We start from the raw sequence: 11,610 nt of genomic DNA, 5'->3' as shown, positions 1-11,610 counted from the left end.
ACCATGACGGAAGAGATGTGTAGAAATTCATAACCAACTACCGAGTCAACAAATCGCCGAGTCTCTCCTCCTGGCAGGAACCACTACCTCATTATGAACCAAATAATGATATTTGCTCTTTAATATGCTCCATATAATCCGATACCACTAATCCCATATCCAATAATCTCGTCTCACCCAGTACGAGCTGCTCAGGCAATAAGCCACCTCAGACATGACCTAAAGTCTCATATGATGCCACAATGTGCCAACCAACTACCAACTCTAATGTGATGCATAAGTAAAATGAACTCTTGAAAGGACTACTCAACCCACGTAACTAATTAGACAACTGAAAAGGTGTTATGAACCTTCCTCAGAGAATGGGAAACAAAACACACAAGATTAGATATAGGGGATTGTACTCAACATCACACTATTGCAGCATGGAACCTAATCCACACATAATACCGTTGCGGTGTGCAACCCAATCCAAACAACATACCCATGGCGGCGTGCCACCCGACCCACACATAAAATCTATATAAGGAGATAATTACCGAGCTAGAATGCTCATTACTACAAAATAACCGAATATCGGCCACAAGCACGCCAAGTGCATAATATCATCCTAGGGGAGATAGATAGCGCCATACGCTACAAAACTCAAGAACAACTAAGGTGCGATATATGATTTGAATCTCGAGAGCCATCCTGATCACATAACACCATCGCTACATGGAACCTCAACACATATGAAATTTATCAAGCCGTTTCACAACTCACATGGCATAATATAGTATTACATGAAATAGCCGACGACGAAACAATATCCAACATCCGAATACTCCTCCATAAGGAGCGCTATGCTTAAATGAATACATCCAGCCTGATATAGATCCCACATTCACGTTTAAATCCATCCACAGACCTTAAGTTAATTTTGATCGTACCACACTAGGCTAGTAACCTTTCAAGGATCCACAATAACCCTTCTTTCCATGACACACAAGAACAACCGTCGATCCGGAACAAATTTCCACAGTCCACAACCAAATGAACTGAGGACCATTCAGGCATAAATTCTCAACATGAACGATAGTACCACAATCTCCATACTTGGTTTCAATCTTCGATCAATCGAGTGACTACATGTCACACTTATACAATCTTCCCATAGGACACACTCCCACGACCTTCCCCACCAGGTAACATGTTTGCACATCCATACCACCGGCCGCCCTAATGCTGTAAAGCAAATCAAAAATTTGAAATCAGTACTCAAAGACTCTTACACAAGACACCGATCTCTGGTGACGCCAAAGACAGTACCAGCTTCCTCTAACCATCTGAATCCTTTTTTCCTAATTATCCGAGCTGGTGACATTCTTGTCGACACCAAACTGCAACCTTGATTCTCAACTTTCAAATCACATGTCGTTCACTACACTTAATCATGCTAATACGCAAGAGTACAAGAATTTCATCTTAACTTCTAAACCACTAATAGGGTAAACACGTCATCATATAGAAACCTTTTACTTAACTAATTTCAAGAGAACCATTGCAACACCTGACTGAATTCTCATATCCGCATGAAATACTAACATCAAGTAGTGGTCTAAACCACCATAACTCTTCCAGAATCCATTTGCACATAACAAGCTATATACTCGAAAGCCTCCAAATAAAGTCAATTACGACGACCGCCAAACCTTGCACGTACCATCACAAATCACATGAGTAACTCAACACGCTGAATGAGCTCATCATTGCCATCATTATGCCGATTAAACCATTGCTAACCGATCTAACTCTCCTAATACCTTGGAATTGCCTTAGAAATAATAATATCTCCATTCAAAATATAGTGAACTCAATCTGCACTCGTCCTGTGTGACCCCATCTCACGAGACCACCTTGTCTCGAAACCCACGAACCATTTCATACCCTCCTTGTGCGCACAATCGCATATTTAACTAGTACACCCATTCTGATAATTCTTCTATGAATCCAAAGTTATTTACTCTCATTCCTCTTATACTACACTGCATATCAAAGATGACATAGAACACTCCAAGCCCATTTTCATAATCCGCTGCAAAAGCTCGATACTCAACAATTCTACGGACTCGAAATCCTTAGGCACCGCACTTTAACTTTTGAATCCACTAGGACCATTATTGAGAGCCACCCACTCTGACTTGGTCTTGAATATACTCAACTCCAAGGCTCTAATGGCACATGAACACCCTCTCAAGGAGAAGCCCAGCTGAATCACCTTTCTTGTAAATCACCTCTATACAAAGCATAAATCCTGAGTCTTCCCAAAGCCTGAACACAATTGATAAGGTCAATTATAGAAAACATTCCTCAAATCCTTTGCTCAAATCACCACTAATGTTCCCTTCCCTTAGTCGCAATAACCCACCAATATGCCAATAACTAGAAACCTCACAAGTACACGACCATGCAATCCAACCTAGACGGTGGGACTCTCCCACTTAGCTTGGGCCACTTATTATATAACTCTGGAACCTACCAAGATTCCTTATCCCCTATTGACATGATTTTGCACAATCAAACCACCAAATTCCTAGAAATTCCTTCTATTAACATTTCAAGAACACTCTGAATCACTAGCCACATTTACATATTCGACCTCTTACCGAATGGCCAGTAGAATTCTTCGTAGAAGCTTCGTCAACACCACGCGACCGATAGCTTACTCACAGGAGATAACCCACCTGTGAAAATTACATGCCAATATCTTCCAAATGTTGCTGCACTGGGTACCCTTACTATGAAATCCTTATACCACCCTGAGCCTGTGCTCATTTGCCAGTTGTACAAGTCTATTCACTCCTCATGGACATCAATTAAATGTGAGACAATACATTCCAATCCAAGGTCATGTTGTATTCTTCTTCCTATCAAGCCACTCCTTCCTGTCGCATCCAATCTCCCCCGTATAATAGACAATATTCCGAATTAATTTTGTAGACCTAGTCACTGCCCACCATGAATCCCAAATCACTTTAAACTTTTCTCAATGCATGTAGTCATCCTACCACAGAACCCATATGCTACTCTACAACTCTCCCACTTTGGTCAAACTCACTCCTTTAATCAACTACTAGACTCATGTTTCTCACACTTGGCCTTCTAGAAGTTTAACCACTGCAAGACATCTCCCACATGTCCTTCATCATCCTTCGTTACCCAGTTGTTGCCTTAAGTCAAAATCCATCTATGTAGCATCTGAAACAATAGATCGCTGCCAACTTTAAACACCTTTGAAGATCATCTTTCTTGAGCCATCAACACCAGGAACATTGATTCAATCCCGAACTACCGCACACCACGATCTTTGAATCATGCACTAAATAAACCTTCTTTCAAGTCATTCACTGCCCTGACACATAGACAAGCACCCTACAATCATATCAATACTGTGCGATAACAACTCATGAGCATCATAGCAACCTGTGCATAGCCTCAAAACTCTCAAAAGTACAGCTACTAAGCTAAAATGACAGAATATCCTTCTGCAAGGAAACGACAATAGCCCAATCAACTACGTAGGGAGAAACATCCTGCACCACATCTGTAGTACCATTACAATTCCCAATTTATAACAAGCACTTCACACCGCGTAAGATTGAATATGAAGGAAATGAAGGCATAAGCCTCAAAGGAATCAAATCACACTATGAGGAATCAAGAAGGAAAATGCTCCTAACAGCCCTGTAACCTTTCGAAGATAAGCATTGACGTCTCTGTATCAATCCGCAAGACTCTACTAGACTTTCTAGTGACTCGTGAGGCCTAAGTGAACCTAGTGCTCTGATACCATGTTGTCAAGATCCAAAATCCGTTAAAGATCGTAATGGCGCCAGACACCACTGTCAGGCAAGCCAACACTAAATAATTTATTAAATTCTCATTTTAATATTTTTGAAATCATAATTTTCCTTTAATTTAACTAGTAAAAGATGAACTTTACAGAATAATAATAATGTTCTCCAATTTCAATGTTGAATATCACATAATCATCCCAGAACCTGGTGTCACAAGTGCATGAGAATTTACTAGGAAACAAAATAAAATACAACAATTACAAGAATACAAATTTGGACAGAAAAGAAAATACAATATTCGGAAGGAAACTCTGCTGGCTGCGGATCACAACATAAGATGCAGCTCACCTAAGTCCCCGTATCAACCACGCCATTGTGCCCACAAGGCCACTAGACATACATTTGTATGTACAACAAAATGTACAGCAAGTGTAATATGAGTACGAAAATAACCCATACCCAGTAGGTATCCAGTCTAATATCGAAAAAGTAATAATGAGATATCGACTCTGATACTTACTATGGCCAACAATAACATACCGATAATATGATTAATCGTGGATTTTATAAGACAACTATAAACTCAATAGCATGAAGCAGGTAAACAATTCTTTTGTTAATAGGAGGCTTCCAAAATTATTTTCACCTTTTAACAATTTATATCTCCAGCCAAGGAGGCCACATCAATTGTCAATAATTCCAAAACAATCAATTAAGTCATGTGCAAATCATGCCAAGGTCGTAGGCCCGATCCCATATAATATTTAAACTGTGCACTGCCGGAGGGTCGAACGGCGTGAACCATAGATGCATCTATTTAATCTGTTGAGGCATTCGGCCCCTCCCCAAAAACAATATAATCAAACAGTCAATCAAGAATTCATCAAGGAGCAATTATCCAAAGAAATGGCAATCCTCTTTTAACGGTTAAGAAAGTAAAGTTTAACCTTATAGAAATTCATTTACCCGGTTCGATATGATTTAAGCAATTTAAATTGATGATAAGTTACAAATATAGTAAGTATAGCATGCTTTTGGGTCCTAGACTATCCGGACTTAAGCATAATAGTAGCTACGTACAGACTCTCGTCACCTCGTGCGTACGTAGCCCCCGCAAATAAAAGCACGTATTGAATTATTTCACCTATAGGGTTAATTCCCTCTTACAAGGTTAGAAAGGAGACTTACCTTGCTCCGAAGTTCCATAACCGTCTTCCAAGCCCTTCCGACGACTCAAACCGATGCCCAACCCTCCAAAACTAGTCAAACAATGTGCAAATCAATAAAAATAGACTTTAATACTCACAAAAATTCGATTTAAAAAAACTCCCAACTCCGCTCGAAAAGTTGATAAAATCACACTCGAGCCCACGTGCCTGGATTTCGAAAACTTTCGAAGATAAACTTTACACATAGCCTCACAAACTCAAATATATAATTTATTTCCAATTTTATGCTCAAATTCGTGGTCAGAATCCAAAAATACCATTCTATATTTTTCTTTAAACCCCCAAATTTTCACTAATTTTTCATGAATTTCCATGTTAAAATTTATATATAATTCAAGTATTTAACTTGCAATAGGTGGGAATCACTTACCTTGACATAGATGATGAAGATGGAGCTCCAAAATTGCTTCTAGGTCGGCTCCCATGGAAGAAATGAGATGAAATGAGCCAAACCCATTTTTGCAAACTTATACACTACCCATGCGACCGTTCTTCGCGATCGCAGAAAGACCATCGCGATCGCGAAGGCCAAAAATGCACTGCCTTCAATTTCCTCTTCGCGTTCGCGTAAGCATGGTCATGTTCATGGACCTTGGTGACTACCACCCTTCACGTTCGCGTTCCAGTAGCCGCATTTGCGAAGGCCAACTTCTCCAGGCCCCGCTCCCTCTCTCTTCTACGTGTTCGCAGCAGCCTCATGCGTTCGCGTAGGCTGTCCTAAGTATTCTACTGCATTCGCGAGCCTACAGTCACGTTCACGATGCACAATTTTCTCCCTAGCTCCAACTTCTCTTCAAGATCGCGTCCCATCAACTGCGATAGCGATACAAACCAGATACACCAGAAACCATCAGCAGCAAATCATGGATAAATGACCTGAAATCATCCTGAAACACACCTGATGCCCCCCTCGGGACTCCGTCCAATCACATCAACCAGACCCAAAACATAACACGGACCTGCTCGAGGCCTCAAATCACATCAAACAACATCGAAATCACGAATCACATCCCAATTCGAGTTTAATGAACTTTAGAACATCAAACTTCTACATTCGATGTCGAAGCCTATCAAATCACATTTGATTGAACTCAAATTTTGCACACAAGTCACATTCGACATTACGGACCTGCTCCAACTTCCGAAATCAGAATCTGACCCCAATATCAAAAGGTCCACTTCCGGTCAAACTTCTTAAAAACCTTCAAATTTCTAACTTTAGCCAAATGGCTCCAAAATGACCTACGGACCTCCGAATCCACTTTCGGACGCGCTCCCAATACTAGAATCACCATAAGGAGCTAGTCCCAAACTCGGAATCCTAAACGGACATCGTTAACATTGAATTGTACTTCAACCCAAATTTATAAAATTCTTCCAAAATGCCAACTTCCACAATAGGCGCTGAAATGCTTCCAGGTCATCCACAACTCGATCTGTACATACGCCCAAGTCCAAAATTATCATATGAACCTGTTGGAACCTTCAAATCCCGATTCCGAGGTCGTTTACTCAAAAATCATAACTTAGTCAATTTTCCAACATAAAGCTTCCGAAATGAGAATTTTCTTTCCGAATTAATTCTGAACTCCCCGAAATTCAGTTCCGACCACTCATACAAATCATAATACCTGAAGTGAAGCTACTCATGGCCTCAAACTGCCAAACAACGTGCTAGGGCTCAAAACAACCAATCGGGTCGTTAAAAAAATATTAAATTCGAGCAAGTATTTGCCCCTTCATTATTTCACATTCGTGTCGCATACACCTGAATTCTAACTCAATTGTTTTAGCTGATACGTGTCATTCTCATATTCTTCTTTATTTATTAAATATGTTCAATATTTTCAGTTAGATTGTTCTTTCCCATCCTTGCATATAAAAAATATTCTTTCTTGTACGATTATTTTTACTTTTTTATTTAGATGGGAGAATAAGAAACTAAATTTTATTATTTTTATTATTATTGCTCAAATTATTTCTTAGCTTATATACTATACACCGAAGTACTTTTCTTACACAATTAAGTTAATAAAGCATGTTTTGTAATAAAATAATAAAAGAAGAAGAACAATATTGCAAAGAAAGAAAGGAAGTTTTTATTGAATTTTGGGATGATTTACAATGGGATAAGACCCCTTTATTTATAGGGGAAAAATGACTTAGCCACAAAGTAAAACTCTCTAAAAGATAGACATTCACTCTAATTACAATTCTATTCACAACACTCCCCCTTGAATGTCTACTCAATAAGTAATGTGCCTCATTAAAACCTTAACTAATATAAAACCCAATGGGAAAAAAATTCTAGAAAAGGAAATAGAGTACACATATCTAACAATACGCCTTTTGGTTGCCTCGTTAAAAACCTTGCAAGAAAAACCCAGTGGGACAAAATTTGTAAGGGAAAAAGAGTGCAACGCGTATTAAACTCCCCCGGATAAGAGTATCATTTCACATCCTTGAGCCTTTGCATCCCAATCTTATGTACTAACTTCTTGAAGGTTGACGTCGATAGAGATTTTGTGAACAAATCAGTCATATTATTACCTGAACGAATTTGTTGCACATTAATATCACCATTCTTTTGAAGATCATGTGTGAAAAATAACTTTGGTGAAATGTGCTTTGTCATATCTCCTTTTATGAATCCTCCCTTCAATTGGGCTATGCATGCTGCATTGTCTTCATACAAAATCGTGGGTAGTTATTTGTCTCGAATAAGATGTATTATAGACCTCAACCACACACATTCTCGACTTACTTCATGAATAGCAATTATCTCAGAGTGATTAGATGAAGTAGTCATAATTGATTGCTTAGTCGATCGCCAAGATATGACAGTGCCTCCATAGGTAAACACATAACCTGTTTGAGATCGAGCCTTGTGTGGGTCAAATAAATACCCAGCATCAGCATAACCAACAAGATCAGGACTGCAATTATTGCCATAAAATAAGCCCATATCGGTAGTCCTTTTTAGATACCGCAATATGCGTTTGATTCTATTCCAATGTCTCCTTGTGGGAGAAGAGATATATCTTGCTAAGACATTGACTGAAAAAGTTATGTCGGACCTTCTTGTATTAGCAAGATACATTAGTGCACCAATTGCACTAAGATATGATACTTCATGACCAAGTAGCTCTTCATTATCTTCTTGGGTCGAAATGGATTCTTATTCATATCAAGTGATCGAACAACCATCAGAGTACTTAATGGATATGCTACATCCATGTAAAACTGTTTCAATACCTTTTCTATGTAGGCAGATTGATGAACAAAAATTTCGTTTGCCTAATGTTCAATTTGCAAACCAAGACATAATTTTGTCTTTCCGGGATCTTTCATCTCGAATTCCTTCTTTAAATAATCAATTGCCTTTTGGAGTTCTATAAGAGTTCCAATAAGGTTTATGTCATCAACATATACGACAAGTACAACAAATTCCGATGTTGTTTTCTTTATAAAAACACATAGACAAATTGCATCATTTCTATAACCTTCCTTTAATAAATACTCACTAAGATGATTATACCACATTCGTCCTGATTGCTTTAGACCATACAAAGATCTTTGTAATTTGATTGAAAATATTTCTCGGAACTTTGAATTATGTGCGTTAGGCATTTTAAATCCATCGGAAATTTTCATGTATATCTCATTATCAAGTGAGCCATAAAGGTAGGCCGTAATCACATCTATTAAATGCATGTCAAGCTTTTCATGGACAGCAAAACTAATGAGATAACAGAACGTTATAGCATCCATAACGGGTGAATATGTCTCTTCATAATCGACACCAGGCCTTTGTGAAAATCCTTGTGCAACAAGGCGTGCCTTATATCTTTGTACCTCATTTTTCTCATTCCTCTTGCGTACAAACACCCATTTATAGCAAATATGCTTAACACCATTAGGTGCTTGGACTACAGGCCCAAAAACTTCACGTTTTGTAAGTGAATTCAACTCTGATTGGATTGTTTCTAGCCATTTTGTCCAATCACGTCTTTGTCGACATTCTCCAACAGATTGAGTTGAAGATCATCACCATCTTGCATAATGCTAGATGCAACATTATATGCAAAGACTAATCCACCATTATATCCAATCGATTCAAATTTTTCTCAATATCTATTGGATTTATTGATAGTGCCTTATTTTCTTGAGTCTCAAGCTCAGTGATTTCCTCATGAATCTCAGGATTGGTTAAATCGTGGATTTCTTCATGAGACTCTTTCGTAGTATCATTTTGATCATTTGTTTTTCTTTTTCTAGGATTTTGATCCTTAGAACCTAATGGTCTGTCACGTTTTAGGCATGCTTTGACACATTAGCTATGACACTAGAAGATTGTCCAATAGGGACATCAATACGGATTGGAACATTCTCTACAGGGATATGTGATTTTGTTATCCTTTTCAGATCCATAAATGCGTCTGCCATTTGATTTGCTATTCTCTACAAGTGGATAGTATTTTGCACCTCTTTTTCACAAATAGAGACACATGGGTCAAGATGAAATAATGATGGATTTTTCCACAAAATTTCCTGTTTGGTTTCACTATTTTCTCCCCCTAATTTTGGGAAAAGTGTCTCATCGAATCGATAGTCTGCAAATCGTGTAGTGAACAAATCCCTCGTTAATGTTTCGAGGTAGAGAATAATTGAGGGCGATTCAAACCCAACATATATTCCTAACCTTCTTTGGGGACCTATTTTGGTGCGATATGGCGGTGCTACAGGCATATATACTACGCATCCAAAAATTCTTAAATGGGATATATTAGGTTCATAACCCAAAACTAATTGCAACGGGGAATATTTATGATAATTTGTCGGTCTGGAACGAACTAGCATTGCTGCATCCAAAATGGTGTGACCCCAAACAGAAGTGGGCGACATCGTTTTCATGAGTAACAGTCTTGCTATCAATTGCTGACGTTTAATTAAAGACTTTGAAAGGCCATTTTGAGTGTGAACATGAGCCACAGGATGTTTCACATTTATCCTAATTGATAAGCAATAATCATTAAATACTTGGGATGAAAACTCAGTGGCATTATCAAGTCTAATCGACTTAATTGAATTATCGGGAATTGCGCCCGTAATCGAATTATTTGTGACATTAATTTTGCAAACACTAGGTTGCGAGATGATAATAGGCACACATGAGACCATCTAAAAGATGCATCTATTAAGACCATAAAATATCTAAACGACTCACTAGGTGGGTGAATAGGTCCACAAATGTCCCCTTGTATACGTTCCAAAAACGCAAGGCACTCAATCCCAACCTTTATTGGTGATAGTCTAATAATTAACTTGCCTTGATAACAAGAAGTGCAAGAAAATTCATTATTTAAAAGAATCTTTAAATTCTTTAATGGATGCCCATTTGAGTTTTCTATAATCCGTCTCATCATAATTGATCCAGGGTGTTCCAATCGATCATACCAAAGTACAAAAGTATTAGAATCAGTAACATTTTGGTTTACGGTAGAATGTGCCTCAATTGCACTAATTCTTGTCCAATACATGCCACAAGATAAAGATGGGAATTTCTCAATAACCCTCTTTTGGACAGAGACATTCTTGGTAATGATGAGATATTCAAGATTATTCTCATCTATTGCCTCAATATAATATCCATTTCGGCGGATATCTTTAAAACTCAACAAGTTCCTCTTGGACTTGGAGGAGAACATTGCATTCTCGATGATAAGTATTGTTCCCTTAGGCAGAGTAATAGTAGTTCTTCCAGAGCCTTCAATTAATTTACTACTACTAGAAATTATAGTAACATCTGCCTTCAATTAATTTACTACTACTAGAAATTATAGTAACATCTGCCTTACACATACTTAAATGAGAGAAATATTTCTTCTCTTTGAATATTGTATGTATCGTACATGAGTCAACTAAACAAATATTTTTATAATTAAACTTTGATCCAAGTTTTCTTTTTGGGATATTCATATTTGGTTCCCATGGTTTGATATACAAAATATATGATAAATATTAGTATTTTCAGAGAAAAGGAAAAGAAATAAAGTTAAATCATAATTTAATAACGACCCTATAATGCAATTTTGAGCAAACTCTGATTATGATACAAACAATTACATAGCTAAAAATAATACAATTATGAGTACACTACACATATAAATAATACAACTACAACAAATTTATTTACATGTATAAGTTATTTACATGATGTTGTATTAATACATAACTTATAGACTTTATATTAATTTATTGTTAAATTAATGCTTTGCTATATAATATTATAATTAATTGGATGAATGATAGCGTAAAAACAAAATTAACTGTCACTAAAGAATATCGTTGTTCCAGTATCAATGCGTACCCCAACTTTTTTCACTGATGCATATTGCTACATATTAGATGTAGAATAATCTATGTACTTCACGCTCATGCATATTGCTTTTCGGTCTGTATGCCATTTGTAGGAATAAAATCTTGTGCAATGAATACTGTGGGTAATATGCTTTCAGGCTCTTAGCGTATGTACTTTTAAA

The sequence above is a fragment of the Nicotiana tabacum genome, chromosome 18, assembly GCF_000715075.1.
Source record: "Nicotiana tabacum cultivar K326 chromosome 18, ASM71507v2, whole genome shotgun sequence".
Classification (NCBI taxonomy): domain Eukaryota; kingdom Viridiplantae; phylum Streptophyta; class Magnoliopsida; order Solanales; family Solanaceae; genus Nicotiana; species Nicotiana tabacum.
The sequence above is the reverse complement of the archived record's forward strand: the minus strand, read 5'-3'. Positions refer to the sequence as shown.